Below are 17,540 nucleotides of genomic sequence, written 5' to 3'. Positions count from 1 at the left end.
TTCTAATATCCATCAACATACGCATAATATTCTAAACACATTCTTTTCAATGCATATATAATCATCATACACCAAAAATATAATAAGATGTTATTTCCTTAAATAATCATAACTCTTAATACATTATAAACTTATTATATCCAACCTTCACAACACAATATTTATATACATGCCAAAATCACCATTTACAAAATATCCTACCCAAAATGTGATATCTACTCTGATGCTCCTCCTCTGGTCTTGAAAAACACCCTTCGCTCCTAACCTGCGCGTGATAAAAATCAACGCGCTGAGTGGAAGACTCAGTGGTGCTAAATAACCAACAATTAAATTAAATAGAATAGCCAAGTCAAATCTGAAATTACTCAACTATATAAATACCGAAATCGCATTCATTTAATTCAAATACTTTGAAAGCAATGAGAAGATTATAAATACAAATATGTCTTCATTCTTTTATAGCAACAATAAAATTTCATTTTTTTGTCAAGGCTCGTACTCATGCAGAATGAACATAAGCAGATTTGATCGTGGCCTATATTAGCGTCACCCCCATCACATACTCGTGGCCTATGAAAGCACCACTGTGGCCTATGAAAGCACCACCCCATCACACAAATAAGCGCGTCTGCCTATTTATAAGGGCTGATAACCCTAGCATATGATCATAGCTTCACAATAACAAAATCCATCTCATCATACCACGTCTCAATCATGCATAGTAGAGCCCAAATCAAAATCATTCTTTCACAAAAGCAATAATTCTTAATCAAAACCTCTTCATTTCTTAATACTCATTACTCAAAACATTATAGATATATATATACTTAATATAGTATAAAAGTACATAAATCAAGAACTTTGCAGCATTTTCATAAACTTGACCTTTGCAGAGTTTTTAACACATAATTTGAGTTATGGGTCTCCAAATTGAATGAAATCAGAGTCATTAGAAAGCTAAGACAAATGCTACAAATGTTTAGAGGGGACCACAGCCCAGATCAAAGAATAAGCTAGCAAACAAAAGCTGAGAACACAGACCAATAGATCAGACCTGATTCAGCAGAACCAAGTCCAATGTTTCTTGAATTCCTACTTCACCAAACACTCAAATGAAACCAATCCAGAATGAGAGAATTCTCAAGACACAGGGCAACACTTTTATGAAGAACTCAGAACCTAATCTTGCCATTATAGTGGTCAAAATGGGCACTCAATTTAGTAATGCATGTGTCCCAACACAACAGAGTCAGTTTGGGTGTTTCAGCCATAAGTTGAGCTATGTATCTCCAATTTGGACACAAGAGGATGGGTTGGAAAGATAAGAAGTAAAGATATAACTTTTATGAAGAACATAAGACATTATTTTGCCATTTGAGTAGTCAAAATGGACAATCATTTTGGATAGACAGGTAAGACATCATAACAGAACCAGTTTTGGTATTTAAATGATAAGTTGAGCTACAAGTATTGGAATTAGACTTAAGAATATGTTTTCGAAATCTGAGAAATAGAGCTACAACTTTCATGAAGAAGTCAGAAACAAATGGGAAGTATAAAGGGGTAAAAAATGAGTTCCAATCCCACGGCAGAACACATCTCACATTAAAATTCAGCAATTTAGCCAAAACATATAAAGTTCCCAAAATATATTCAAAACCCTAACCATGTAAAACAACTTAAACAAGTGAAATTATGATTGCACTAACCTTATTAACAAGCTTGAAAAAGCTTGGAAAGCCTTACTCCTTGGCTTTCTCTTTACCGTTTGAGGATGGTTCTCCAACCTCTTCAAAGCATTAAAAATCAACATTAAAAGCAAAACTTGACAAAAGAAATAGTTGGAGCATGATTTAATGCATCAATAACATGTCTAAACCATGAATTCTACTTAACAATTCACAAAACTCAAAAACCACAACTTACTTGCTTCAATGGTAACTTCACTTCTCTTTGCTTTTAATCACCAATCTCAACTTCTACTACTTAATTCTTAAGAATTAAGTCCTATTCTATGGTTTAATTAGGTAGTTTGGTGGTAAATTTGGAGGTAAGAAAATGAAGAAAATGAAAGAAGAAGGAAGAAGATGGAAATGGCGTGGAGAAGAGAAGAGAAGAAAGAAAAAAAAAATGTTGTGGTGTTACTTTAAGTGCCAAAGTCAAATTTGACTTCCTAAAATCATGCCAAATGTGTGGCTAAGATCAAGTCCTAAATAATCTCATCCAATGGCTCTAAATATTCCTCAAATAATTCTCTTCTACTTATTATTTAACTCCACCAATTAATTAAATTAACTCCACTAAAATAATTCCTCTAATATACCACACTAGAAACATTATGCATTTAATACATAAACTCTCCAAAAATATTCATTAAATATTTTCTACCCACCTAAATCATGCAAACATGCTCCAAAAATAGTAAATAAAATATTAACTATGCATAGTAATTTTTCCGGACTAAAATAATACCAAGTCCCGGACCGATGGTACTATTCACAGACCGGTAAATCACTATTACCGACACTAAAAGAAAATCAGTCTGTTACATCATGCTTGACTAAAGGGGCATTGGGATCGTACCCTATAATAGCGCAGAATTCCTCAAAAAGAGGGCACATCTCTTCCATCATGGCCCCGAATCGGAAAACGTGGGCCTCTGGGTCCCAAAGTCTGATGCAGGCCTGCAGAAAATCCCAGTCAATTAGCACTCCCCTAAGGGTAACGATAGGAGAAAGACCGTACCTCCCTAAGTTGATCTTTTCGACTTTGGAGAGACTCCTAGTCCAGCTGTGCATGCTATGATTATAAAAAGGATTCATTTTTGAAGGAAGAAAGAAAAAGGAAAAGAGAGAAAAAGAGAAAAACTGGCTGAAAAAGAAAAAAAAACTGTTTTTTTTTTGCACAGATTTCGAGAAAGAATGAAAAAAAAGGGAAAAAACAGCCCTTTTATAGAAAAAAACGCGCGCAGAGGCGGCGGCAGCCACCGCCGGCAAAAAAAAAAATTCGATAAAAAAAATGAATGAAAAAAATCAAGGAAAAATTAGAAATTGAAAAAATTAAAATTTTGTTCTTTCTTAATTAAAGTAAATAAACATGCATACATACAAATTTTTCACTACTAACCGAGTGCAGGTACAGTCAAAGTTAGGTACAGAAATACAAAAAAGAGAGAGCAGTAAAAATCTAGCAACCATGACATCAGCGGTGGGGCCTCCTCCTCCTCTGATCATCAAAAGCCCTCAGAGTCCAAGACGCAGAAAGTTCTTGCTGCATCCCAAGCATCAGCTCCATCATCTGATTGACCAAGCCGTTAGGAACCTGGAAATCATACAAAAAACACAAGTCAATATCAAATCTCTTATGAATCCTTTTTGTGAGAGATTTATCAGTCGTTACCTCATTAATGTCCTCGGGAGGAAGATCCAAGCGATCCACATTCTCCAGGGAGACCTCCCGAAAAGCTAGAGTGCCGTCAGGTGTATAGTAGGAAATGCTGTATGGAAGACGTAGGTTGGCCAGGCCTAGATGAAGCGGCCCGATAGCCTCTGAAATGGCCTGAGGAGCCCTAGAAGGACCTGATGGGCGACTAGGCCCAGCCTGAGATGGACCCTCAACCGGAGTGGAAGAAGAAGGATCAGTTTGGGGCCTCCTCCTTGGAGTCCTGGTTGAGGGGCCTGAAGCCCGAGAAGAACGTATGATAGGAGGCTGTGAAGGTGCCTGAAAATCATCAAACCGAGATCCGATAGGCTGCATCAGAAACATCTTGCAGAACTCATCATAATCTCCTCCCAGAATGAACTCCACATGTGGGAAGCCCTCAATATGAGCGTCGGTAAGCGTCATCTGCTTTCCTGCTCGCATGTCCTCGGCAGGGGAATAAGGGACGGAGCGGCAGCCTCTGATCTGAAAGTCAACTCTCTCGCCCAAGTAATATCGCCTCAGGACGGGGTGCGACAGGACATGGCATCCGACCGCTGGAAATGGGGGTCGGCCTAAATCCAACTCTGTAAACGGGCAGTCATCGCCCCCACCTCAACCTAATGAAAGAAGCAAATGTGTTAATAAATCCTTTTTATTTTCACATATCAAAAAAAAGAAGGGAAAATTTACAAGACACTTACCTGATCCACGATGCAAGTATCGAAGAAGGTCCGCAGGTCCTTTAACAACTTTCTGCGTCGAACAGTTTGGAGGTTTGTTCGGTACCACCTCTAAGCCAAAGGTACCAGCCCTAATCCAAGATCAGCATGAATCAGCTCCGGGCGAGTGTAAGGAAAGTACTCAAATGCCCAAGTCTGCAAAACAAAAGCAAGAATCAGTGAGGGAAAATCAGTAAATAAACAGAAAAGCCACAGAAAGGGAGAATGTTCTTTACATTACCTCCCAAAAGTAGTAGGTCCCACTGAGTTTACAATGGCCCCGACTCAGATCACATATGTCATCATACATGCGGCTCGGAATAGCGCCGACCCAGTCGTACTCCTCAAGATGGGCCAGATTTTCCAAACTCTTCAAGATGGAAGGATTAAACTTCTCTTTCCTGTTGGACCAGAAGGTCAAAGCGAACAGCAGCAACAGGGTGAATCTGGCCACCTGAGTAGCCGTCAGCTCTCCCTGCCTGTGTCTAGCATAAATGTCGGGGGCCTGCAGGGATAACCAGCGTCTGGAAACGCTCAAAACGGGAGTAGTAGAGCCTGGCCCGACAATCCGGGGCAAGTCGATCCCTATCAGCTCAACCATCCGATCAGGAGAGACCTCAGTCCTCCATTCATTGTATAGCTCGATCGGCCGAATGCCAAAAGGAATCCCGGAGATTACCGAAAAATCAGTGGGGGTCATTGTCATCTCACCCCAAGGGAAATGGAAAGTATTGGTGGTGTCCCACCATCTCTCGGCCAAAGCACTCAGTAATTCTTTGTGGCTGTTCCGACCCACATCAAAATGCCTCAGGTAGCCCAGATGGGACGGACTAATAATCGCTCCGACGGGGTTGTTATGGTCAAATATCTCGACCGAAATCTCGACCACAGAGGTCTCACCCACATCCAATTTAATATGGGGGTCCTAAAAGGTAAGCAATCTAAGAGTTATTCCTCGGTTCCTTACTAAGGATAATATCTTAGTTCTACCCTAGCATACATACTAATAAAACAGTAAAATGCAAAACATGATAAAAAAAAAAGAAGAAGAGTAAACTTACTTGGGCGTAGATACCAGTCACAGAGGCGTGGGTGTCTGCGTCCGCTGTAAGGTCGGGGTCCAGGGAAATTCCCAAAGACTCCAGGAAATCTTCGTCGCTGCTGTGACTCGGAGAAGTCATGATGCGGAAGTTGTGAGAATTTGAGAAAGCTCTTTGATTTGGAGAGTTTAGAATGAATGGAGAAGTGAAAACTTCAGCTATTTATAAGGAAATAGCCAAAAGGCAGGTCTTCTGGACGCGTCCGGTTTTCGCCTTCAAAATTTATTTTTTAGACAACCACCGACGCCCATAAATCATTTTTATGGTTGTCGGTGGGGGCCAACTGTGAATACTCAAATTTTGAGGCTCTAAAAGCCTGTTTTCCCGGAATGCAAACAGTCCGGTCGGACCGGAGGCCATTTTTGAAATTTACCGGAAGTATGCTAATATGTTACTTGAAACGTCCGAAAAATTGCGAGGATCGCAGAACTGGTCCCGGAATATTTTTTGGAGGTACGGAACTCCCGAAAAAGCCATTTGAACAAAACAACAGCAAGTCCGCCGGCCTCGCGGTGGAGGCCGCCGTTTGCAGATGGCCACCGGCAGCTGCAGCCGCCGGCAGGGGCTGCGGCGGCTGCGGCCGCCCTCCAGCCCGATTTTTTCTATAAATACAGCCCCGATGCGACTTTTTTACTCACTCAGTCTGTGTTGACGGACGCTCTCTTCTCCCCTACGCTCCTTGCGGTTCTTTTACTGCTTTTTCTGCATTTAGTGTAGGCTTTTATTCTGCTGTTGTGATACTTGGTCACTTAATTTAAATTAATTTTAATTAATATTCCCCTAACGAGGAGCTTAATCGGGAGTTTTTTCGAGCTGAAGCTAAGAAGCGGTCGCCGATTAACTCAGGTAATAACGAAACCCTGTCTATTTAATTTCAGCATTATATTCATATTCTCTTCTACTCCTAATTCTACAACTGCATTCACACCATCGTCATCATTTTGGCAAACAAAATGCCTCAATTAAATATGATTAAGCTTAAATGTCCGGTTAATTAATAATCGTGGCGTTAAAGCCTAAATCCGACAATATTGGCTAAAGTATCTGGTCAATTAATGATATGGTATGATTGCCTTTATTTCGAACAGTCCGGCTTAAGTCCAATTAATCAATAATTATAGCTAAAAGCCTTAATCAATCATGTTTTTTGGCAGCAAATTGCCTACAGTTTAATCAATCACATTTTGGCAATAAATTGCCTAAATTACACATCAATTTTTGGCAAAATGCCTTGAATTAATCAATCTTTTGGCTAAAAGCCTTAAATCAATCATTTTGGCGACAATCGCCCGATCAGCACTTTTTGGCAAACAAATTGCCTAAATCACATCAACTTTTGGCAATAAATTGCCTAAATCAATCTTTTTGGCTAAAAGCCTTAAATCAACACTTTTAGCAACAAATGCCTAAAACAACAAATCAATCAAACTTTGGCAAAATGCCTAAACAAAATGCAAGAAGCATACACACACTCATGCATTAAGCATACCCATTCAAAGCCCTTTGAAAAAGGCCTATTGAACTACGTCGACTTTGATCTTCCATTCAAACGGAAGTACGTAGGCACGTTTGGGATTTAACCCCGTGTAGCAAGTCGAAAACACTTAAACATTTCATTGGTCCAATTACATCATTTACCTTGCAAAGCATTCATTCGGTTAGTTCATCAACATGACATGGTCTCGGGATCCACCTCGGGTTCGCAAACTATGCCTTAAACATTGGGATAATTAATCTAGTAATTAGGTTAATTAAAATTGGAGTCAACTTAGGGTTTTTTCCTAGTTTACCCTAAAAAATTAAACAAGGTGGCGACTCACACATTCACGTGCATTTCTGCCCTTAGTCATATTCATCATATGCCTATTTTCGGGGGGAGGGGTTCACACCTTCACATTAGTTCGCTAGATGACTTATGTGGTCCTTTTCACTAAGTCCATTAGCTTGGACATTCGTAGCCTGTCCCGATGACCTAAGCAGTCCTTCTCATTAAGTCCATTAGGTCGAACATACATAGCTTGCCTAGATGACCTAAGCAGTCCTCTTCGCCAAGTCCATTAGCTCGGACATATGTAGTTCGCCTAGATGACCTAAGCGGTCCTTCTCTCTAAGTCCATTAGCTCATAGCTCACCCAGATGACCTAAGCGGTCCTTTTTACTAACTCCATAGATTTGGAAACACGTAACTCACTGAATAAAATTTAAGTAAACCCTTAGGCTCAATTATACACAGTTTGGATTTTAACTTTAAATCTTAAAAGTAAAAGAAAAATACTTAGGAAAATATGAAAAGCTCAACACACGAGCAATAGTGATAATTTTCATTCATTTCATAAAAAGTGATCACGTAGTTATTTTACAAGGTATCCCTATTCAAAAAGATAAGTTACAAAACTTTTTACCCTCTATAAATCCTAATCTAGCTATATGTCTTGGTCAGTAGACCCATCCCTAGTTGCACCTCGCCCTTTGAAGAAATGAGGTGAATATCAGCAGATACCTTAGTTTCTACCCTTGGTGGAGACAAATAATCGATAGGGCGATTTGCATCCTCTTCTCCTTCCTCGTCTTCATCACCCTCATCTAGGTATACTTCATTTATCCAACCCTAGTCAACTTTAGGCTCCTTCGCCTTCAGTTCGGTTAGAATGTTCGTCCTCAAGCTTAAGCATGCCTGTGCCAGATTATCTTCCTCAGACCCCACTTAATCCTAAAACTTCTACAGCTCCTTCTCATCTCTTTTACCTTGCTTTCAAGCTCTTTATTCTTGTTGAGTAATTCCCAGCTCTCCTCTCTCAACCTATCTACATCAGCATCTCGAGTCGCAATCTCTACCTTATGCTGAGCCTCATGTTCCCTCATGGTAACTTCAACACCCTTTAGTGCATCCTCCATGTGGTTTTTCTTCACTTTCATCTTAGTATAACCTATCTTTAACTTGGTTATCCAAACAAAGTTCATACTGTTGGCGTTGATAGCTTGAAACAAGCATTGGTTGATTAGATCCTTTATCTCCACATCGTCAGAATAAGGCAACTGAAGAGTCACCTCATTTAATAAGGCAACTCTTCAAGTACCCCCCCCCCAAACCAATGCCTAATTCTTTGCAAAATAAAGATGCCATAAAATGACAGCCTTCACAACAAGCAACACAACAAAAGCTTATAAAAAAAAAAACTAATGAAATAAACAGACACTAAAAATACATAAACACTACATTTGGGCATAAAATGACCAAATAACTAATGGGGAACTACTATTAACATACAATAATAAAATATATTAAAATAATAATACTAGACTTCTACATCAACTCCAACCAACAGATAATGTATGATTCGTAATCCTTATCCTAACATGACTATCATAAATCCAGTATATATACTCCAAATTTGCCCCAGGGATGGGTTAATTTACAATTTACTACACCTAAAATTTTGAGAGCTTAACAATAACTAAGCAATTAAATTTTGAAAAAGATAACCAATGAGTTTTGTTTAGTGATACTGAAACTATTTGCAAAAATCTAAAAGTTTCGAATTTAAATCTCCACTTACCTAAACTAATCCAAAGTTAAAAGTTGAAAAGCAGAACTTATCCACTTTAGTTTCAAAGCATGGAGTTGTCTCCAAGACTATGAATTTGCAGCCAAGACAAGTTCAAATTTCAAAAGACAAATGAGAGACCAATATAGATAACATAAATACTTTAGGCCTAAATAAAAAGAATGGTATACATGTGCATGTCAGAGTTTGTTATAATTTTTAGAATTTTAAACCTACTTCTTACTCATTAATCTATCATCTATCTCGTGTTAGTTTTCCAATTGCATGCTTGATTAAAACTTCAAGTATGTTTAAGAAGCCAAGGAAAATCAAGTTAATAAATACAAATCACATTTTTTTTATTATCATTAATTGATTTTGAGATGTTTTATCAAAACTACAATGAATTAATTTTACAGTCTTCACTTTTCCAATTTAACCAGCAAATGACTACTGCCTATTGTTAAGTTTTTCAAGTAGACTATCTAACTACTGACTTATGTGGTATCCATCAATAACTACATCAATAGGCCAAATTAAACCATTGGTCACTCAAATTTTTAAAGCTAATTTTAGTTTGGTAATTAAAGATCCATTTGTTTATTTGATGCCAGACTTTTTCATTTAACAAAGCAAATATAATCATATTAAAATTTAAGAGCAATCCTACCAGGAAAATACAAATCAAATAGGGTTTTTTTTTAGAATTAGGGAGGTGGTTTTCGAGCCTAAGACTATGCCAAAATTTGTATTCGGTAATTGCACTAGGCATAGCTTGTGAGTGCAATGAAATATCAAAATTTAAAAATTTGCTTATGCATAATAAGTTTTGTTGAAATATTCAAGATATTTTTCAGCTCAAGACATAAATGGAAACAATAATTATTTTCAACAAAGACAAAACAAATTATTCAGCAATTAGCTTCGTGAATAAATTCCATTCATTTATGTTGGTATCTTCCTCTTTAAATGATTAAATTGGTGCGCTCTCTGTACGCTATTCATGATAACTATATATTTGTTGTTGGACTAACGTATGGCATTAACATTTCATTTTATGTCAGCTTGTTCTACAATATTAATACCAGTTCAGTTGAGGAATTTACCGAAAGAGGTTAAGATAGGCTTTTTATGCTGTTCTCTTTCGTTCACTGTTAAGTAAATTTGTTACGTCCTTTGCATAAAGCTTTCTCACTTATATTACCTTCTCTTTCTTTCATTGCAGACATTGAAGATCTAAAGTCTGGAAAAATAGTTACTCCTTTACCTCCAAAAGCTACTTTTTTGGATGATCCACTTAGAGTTCTTCGAGCTATTCGATTTGGTACTTCTGAATTTAGATTTTATTTGATTGTGTTGGGAATTTCATTTTTCTTTTTCCTTTTGGTGAAATTTGACTACACATAATTTTTTGGATAACATATGCAAGTTTCTCGCTCAACATGTCTTGAAATAGCTCAGTATCAAAACTTCCTTGTTTTTTTTTTTTTTTTTTTTTTTTTTTGTATCTCTATTTTGTTTTCTTAGTGTCATGTAATGTCTTCAAGAAACATTCGGGTTTTGTTCTTTCAATTGAATTATAAATTTTCTATGAAATAAAACTCTACCAAACAATTAGAACTCATGTTGGTCCTTGGATAGGTGAAACATGTTGAACTTTGTAAATCTTCTAGGGCTTCATTTTAAACAACTACCAACTAATAACAGCAGTAATTAAGAAGTAAGATCAAACTTAAGTATTGCTCTGAAATTGCTATGCATATATGGGCAATAACTCAACTGCTGAAAACTTTTGAGTCCATGTCTATTATATAACCTGATCATGTCTTATAAAACACCTCAATTTTTTTCATATGCGCAGTCAGCTAGCGTGATCTTACTACCTAATATTTTTCTTCACTTCTATTGGTTCTTTTTGTTTTGCTTCTCTTTTTCCATTTCTATGTCTTACATGGCTAATTTCTGGTTATTTAGGTGAAAGGTTTGGATTCATACTTGATGAAGAACTCAAAGTAGCTGTTGCCTATGATGATGTGCAAAATGCTCTTGCAGTGAAAATTAGCAAAGAGCGCATTGGAACTGAAGTATGCTAACCCTCTTGAATAGATGAATAGCATGTGCCTCAAAATATTTTTTGATGTCTGGCAAGACATTGACTTGCTTGTGAGGGACTTCTTTATATCCATTGTGTACTATGATAGTTGTTTATTATTTATCTCGTTGCTGCTCTTCTGTGCAGGTTGATCTCGTGATTTTTGGCAATCAACCTGTTAAAGCTATGACACATATTTCAAATTTGACATTATTCTGGGTTGTCTTTGGTTTTCCTCCTAAGGTTGAGCAACAGTGTCAGATGGATGCCACAAGTATGATATGGTCCATGATGTCATTGATAATTACATCTTATCTCTGTTTTTATGTAAAATAAATCTGATGCTAAGTTTGAGTATCAAACTAGTCCAAAATCCAAATTAGAGTTTGTTATAGTATTTAGCAAGAGTTTAGGAATGATGAAGGCATGCATTAGCGTGATTATAATTTATCTTTCTCTAGTTAAGTATGACCACCGGTTCATTTTGAACTGGAATCGAACCGTACTGTAGATGAACCGTAATCAAATCAAAATCGTCGGTTCAAAATTTTGAACCGGAACCGGTGGTTCAAGGGCCGGTTAAGATTCATGTGAATGTTAAAATTTGAACCTGAACCAGCCCTGAACCGGCGGTTCCAGTCCAGTTCGAACCGAAAATTTTCTCTTTTTATTTTCAAAATAATAATCATTTAGCATATTTTATACATCTTTAAAAGTCTTAATAATATATTACTATATGATATACTTTACTTAAGATTTTTTTTAAAAAAAATACACTTTACTTTAAAAGTTAAAAATCTAAAAAGTAAAATGGAAAGAAAGAGAGAAATACTTGGTCTAAACTTATATTGTTTTTAACTTTTTTTTTTTTACCCTTTTAAATTGTTTACTAAGTTTAAAATTACGTTTTTTTTAAGCATTTTTCAAAATTTTCTTATAAGTTATTTAATTAATAACATTTAAACAAAATAAAGTGATAACTTATTTGATTATTTTGTAAAATTAATTATTTATATTCTTATATGAGTATGAGCATTCTAAAATTTATTTAAAATAAAATTTACCAATATTTTTTAAACTCATATTAATATTTTCGAAAAAAAGATGTAACTTTAGAACCGATTTTTTTTTTAAAAAAAAAATATATATCACCAGAAATTGTGATCGGAACCATCGGTTCATCAAAACTGTACCGTAACTGGAACCCGACCGGAACCGGCAGTTCAAGAGCCGATTCAGGTTTACCAATTTAAAAATTTTGATCCATCGGTTCAAAAAACCGGAATTGGCGGTTCAATGAATCGGCCATGCCTATCTCTAGTCCAGTAATTTGGTGGTCAAACATAGTGCGTTTTAAAAGTTTTCTCCTCTATCCTGAAATTTTACCGCTTTGGAATTTAAAAATAGATGCAGCTTATTGAGCAAAGTAAACCCATTCATTCAATATCGTTTCAGCAGTTTTGATGTTTTGCATTTTTATTAAGAAATTTTTGTAGTATTAATAGCAGCTGGAATGCACGCTTTTCATGAGATATTGATCCTGAGAGAATTCCTATACACTTTTGCTGACATCATTATTATTGGGCTTAGAGAATGTCATTGTGTTTACAGCAGCCTTTTATTATATATATGTTTTTTTTTTTTTCCTACTCACAGGATCCTTTTACCCATTTTAGGCTCTGTGTTGCTTACTTGGATGCTGCATGGAACCTTATTCAATCAATTAGGTGTTCTTTCTTCACTGTGAGTGAGCCGCGAATTATTTCCCAAATCTTTTTACTTTCACCTTCTTCTGTTGACATTATCTAAAGTAGTTTCCATTTCAATTCTTTTTATGCATGTTTAGTGAGTGTGTTGTCTTTGGTTTTGAGTTATAAATACCGTCACATTTGCATTCTAGGATGAACAAAGGAGACTCTGTTTATATGCTGCGTTGTTTCTTCCATTCAGAAATGTTAAATAGAAGTATGAGAAGGGTAAAAAGGTATGGTCCTTGTTTCTTTTTCTTTATATCCTGCATCTTTTTGTGCTTGTTTCTTTATTTCTGGAAGCATGCAACGGATCCACATGAACACTAAACGTGCATTACAGGAAGTTGTTACCATTGTTTAGTTTCATAATAGGATGATGCAAATATTTAAGCCTTTTTCGCACCATTTGTTGTCCCCCTTGTATAATTCTCTCACCCTCTCTCAGAATGGGATTTTGGCAGGGAGCCACTTTATAGTTGTATTTTTTTGGGGCATCCTGACCCGGCTGCAACATTCAACAAAGTACAAACAATTTGATTTTGAATCATAATGAATTCCCTTTGGCCCTGAATTATCTTTTCAGGCTTTTATCGTTTCTTAATTTTCTGATTGTACTCTTTGTCTTGGGTTTCAATACATGCATATCTTTATTTCGATATCCAATAGTTAAGTTTATTTGCTGCTGAAGCTGCCCATGTGTTCTCATGCTGCAGGCTCCTGTTGTCAACTTTGTCTTCAAAGACTCTCTTAAGCAAAAAGTCAGCGACTCTGAAACAGTGAGTTTAACCTATTCTCTCTGGTTTCTAACTGCATCTACTAATGATAGGATATAATTTCAACAGTCTCAGGGACTTCTTGAAGATAACTTCAATTGTTTTTTTGTAGGTTATTTGTTGGAATTTTAGGGAAGGAGAAAGGGAAATGCATAAGATGATTAACAATGTTTAGCACTTCATTGAATTAACAAAAGGATATATCTATTTATAGGCTTATAAGTGAATTAAATAAGACCTAGAAATACTCTTAAAAATCATTAATCCTAATAATAAAAACATCAAATTCTATGCAAAAAATCTGGTCTAACTAAAATTGAAATCTCAAAATATTTTTAATAATATTTTTTTGAATTAATCCTAACATTCCCTCTTAATTCAAACATAATATATTTTTTTATTACGATAAATTTTTTTTAATCTAGCATTTGAAGCACCTCTCTCAAATTAACTTTGTTGAAGCACCTCCAACTCATCATTTTGATGCACTTCTCATCAAACTAGCAAATAAATTTTAATTTTTTTTTTTGAAGCACTTCTCTTCAAATATTGATGCACCTCTCATCACTTTCTTTATTTTGGAGCACATCTCTCCAATGTTCTCATGGAGTACATCTCTCCAATACTCAAAAAAGAAATTTTTTCAACCACCCTTCTTTCAAGAAATTCCTCACCAAGTAATTTAATTTTGTTAACAATGGACATGAGATTGTTAATATATTATCTGACACCTTCATATGTTTTCATTTTTGCATCTCAAATTCTCTTTTGAGATTCAAAACTTGCATCAATTTCGTTTCCTCGTTGCCTTGATGCTCATTTTTTAATGAGTCCCATATCAGCTTTGTTGTTTCACATGTCATAATATTTGTGAAAATTATGTCCGAAACAGAAGAGTGAAGGCATGTTTTGCTTTGAATTTTTTGGCTTTTTCTTCGTTATGATTCTTAATTTGAACCATAGTTGGGTTGGATGGCAACGGAGGGATTTTTTTTTCTGTTTCAACATGCTCCCATAAGTCATAAGCTTGTAAATAAGTTTTCATTTTAACAACCCATAGCTTATAATTTTCACTAACAAAAATTGGAGGGGAAGAAAATGGAATAGTGTTTGTGGCCATTATATTTATTTATTTATTTATTTTTTGGCTCAAAGGGATAGGCTCTGATACCAAAAATGTTGAAATTTTAGGGAAGGAGAAATGGAAATGCACAAGATGATTAACAATGTTTAGCACTTCATTGAATTAACAAAAGGATATGCCTATTCATAGGCTTACAAGTGAATTAAATAAGACCTAAAAATCATTAATCCTAATAATAAAAACATCAAATTGTATGCAGAAAATCTGGTATAACTAAAATTGAAATCTCAATATATTTTTAATAATATTATTTTGAATTAATCCTAACATTATTAAGATACATAGTTCAATTGAGAAATTCTTAAACTTGATCCCTTTGCTTACTTCTGATGAGGACACCCATCCAGATGAAGTTGACTGGGGAGTAAAACTTATTGATCTGCCTTTCTCATCAGAACACCACGTATTGGCAGGTATAAAGTTGTCCGCGGCATATTTAACCTTACCCTGAAATAGCCTGATTGCCTAAATCTGCCCTTTTTGGCATTCATTGGAATGGCTGCTCAGCCATTATATTAAATATATTACAAACAATTAGAGCATTCAGTGCAGTAAACTGCTTCTTGTAACTTTAATGATGCAGGATTTCTGCTACGAGAAATCAAAAACTTCGGGCGAGTTGCTTTATTGATATCTACTATGATATATCCCACCAGCACAGATTTTACTCAAGAACTTTTAGATAAACAGTTTCAACTCGACAAGAGAAGAGAACTATTTAAGACAGTTGAGAATGCCATTACTGGACTAGGTATGAAAATTCATCTGTGTTATATGATTCACACTCCTAAGAATTTTTATCCTTCTGAGCATAGGTATAGAAATGTCAAATACTCGTTATTTGCTATGTATATATTATAGACATAAGAAAACCCTAGTTTGTTTTATTTTGACTGGGAAGCTCCCCTGCATGTCCTTTTTCTGATTGTGATGTTTTTATCATGATACAGGTCTTGAAAAAATCTGGGACGTATAGCGATTGGTTAATGGCAAAGATATTATCAGCGTTTTGCAGCTTAAATCAGGAGGACCTCTTGTTCAGGAATGGGTAAGGCATTCGTTCTTTCCCATAGTTGAGAGCTACTATAAAATTTCTTGATTCTAATTTATTTCCTCTTTGCAGCAACAAAAATTGCTAGTTTGGCAACTTGCCCATCCCACAGGAACTGCAGAAGAATTCCTTGATTGGATGAATGAAACGCACTCAAAGCGTACCAAAATGGCGTAAACATCAATCTAATTCAATCTCTATTTAATATAAGACCTCATCTAATCTGACTGGAAGTTGTTTTTGCACGTTCCCCTGAGTTCCCATGAACATTCATGTAGCTTTGGGTAATAGACTGATGGAGAAATGATGGAAGACAGGTAGCACGAGAAAATTTCTCAAGTTTCGAGTAACAATTTTGTACAGATCTACAGATACGTACTTGACTATAGTTTTGAGATAGGAAACGCGGTTCAGGTAACTCATTTCTAGATTTTAAGTGAGCGAAGCTAAGATGCTTAGTTTTGAAACTTAGAGCAATAACTAGTGCAGTTGTGGGATTGGGCGACGAGAAGAGTGCCTTTATAGAAGGAAGGAGCGGTTTTATAAAACAGGAAACAGGAAACAGGAAAAAGGAAATGGTTTTGTTCAAAATAATAGCGGCGGGACCCAACGCCTATAAGACAATGTATAGTGTAAACAGAATCATTATCGTTTATAGTAACTTTATATATGCCTATCATATCCCGTAATTGTGCGATCATCCCGTAATTGTGGGATCACAGCTATAGGCTGAATGTATATATATATACTGTCATCTTCCTCTGTAAAATATAGAAGTATACATAATTCTCATATCACTTCTATATGGTATCAGAGTCGTAAACCTAACGGTCTCTCTATTTTCTTTTTTTTTTTTTTCTCTTTTGGTCATCGACCTGCAATTGATTTTTATCTCCTTTGATGGCTATCGATGATGATACCTCATCTAACACTAGCACCCCAACTGTTATTCCGCCCTCACCTACCTCTAATATCCACCTAAATGATACCAATCAGTTAATCTCCATTAACGCTGCTGCACAAGCTCCACTCAAATTGACTGCCATGAACTACATGTCATGGTACACACGATGGTATTCACTTCTTATTGGATATGACTTTCTTAAAATTGTTGCAAAGCCACTTACAGCAGATCTGAGTGCCAATTCCTACAGGATCCGACAGGATCAGCTTATTTGGAGTGCCCTTATCGCGTCACTCTCTCCCGAAATCGTTTCATTTGTTGTTGGCGAGAATACGTCTCATGAGGTATGGCAGACTCTACATAACATGTACTCGAAACCTTCTCAAGGACGCATCATGAGTTTGAGGGAATCTTTACTCACCATCAAGAAAGGCACGATGTCTGTGACCAGTTATTTGCAAAAGGTAAAATCCATCACTTCTACCCTTGCTATAGCTGGTGTCAACATTCTTATGCCAGAAACAGTCCTATATGTATTACATGGCTTACCACCTGAATATAAGGAGGTAGCTGCTGCATTACGAGCAAGAGAAACTCCGGTTACCTTCGAGGAGCTTCATGAAAAATTGACAGACTTCGAAACACAGCTGGAGCATGACACTACCTCTGCCATTCCGCCAACCACAGTCCACTACACCAACAATCGGTCACAGACCAATCGACATAACTCTGGAGGTCCCTCGATGCCAAATTCTGGACAAAATTATCAAAGCTCCAATCGGCAAAATTCTGGATCTCGAGTAGTTTGCCAGTACTGTGACATTCCTGGTCATGTTATGAAGCAATGCAGAAAGTTAAAGAAAAAGTGCCCATGGCTGGTTAACTCAATCAATTCAAATGCACCTAAACCTCAAGCAAATTGCTACTACAGGCTCGACATCGGACTCTTCATGGTTGCTTGACTCTGATGCAAACCAACATGTCATTCATGATTTGCAGAATCTGTCGCTACACTCTGAATATGACGGGTCTGATGAT

General features: G+C 36.4%; 1 pseudogene; it reads left to right on the top strand.

Moving 5' to 3' along the window:
* The first annotated feature begins 9,756 nt into the window (after positions 1 to 9,756).
* On the top strand, positions 9,757 to 15,775 carry LOC149493773 (CCA tRNA nucleotidyltransferase, mitochondrial-like; annotated as a pseudogene).
* Positions 15,776 to 17,540: the final 1,765 nt, after the last annotated feature.

The sequence above is a fragment of the Jatropha curcas genome, chromosome 9, assembly GCF_041381405.1.
Source record: "Jatropha curcas cultivar XTBG-Jc1 chromosome 9, XTBG_Jcur_1.0, whole genome shotgun sequence".
Lineage (NCBI taxonomy): Eukaryota > Viridiplantae > Streptophyta > Magnoliopsida > Malpighiales > Euphorbiaceae > Jatropha > Jatropha curcas.
The sequence above is the reverse complement of the archived record's forward strand: the minus strand, read 5'-3'. Positions and strand labels throughout refer to the sequence as shown.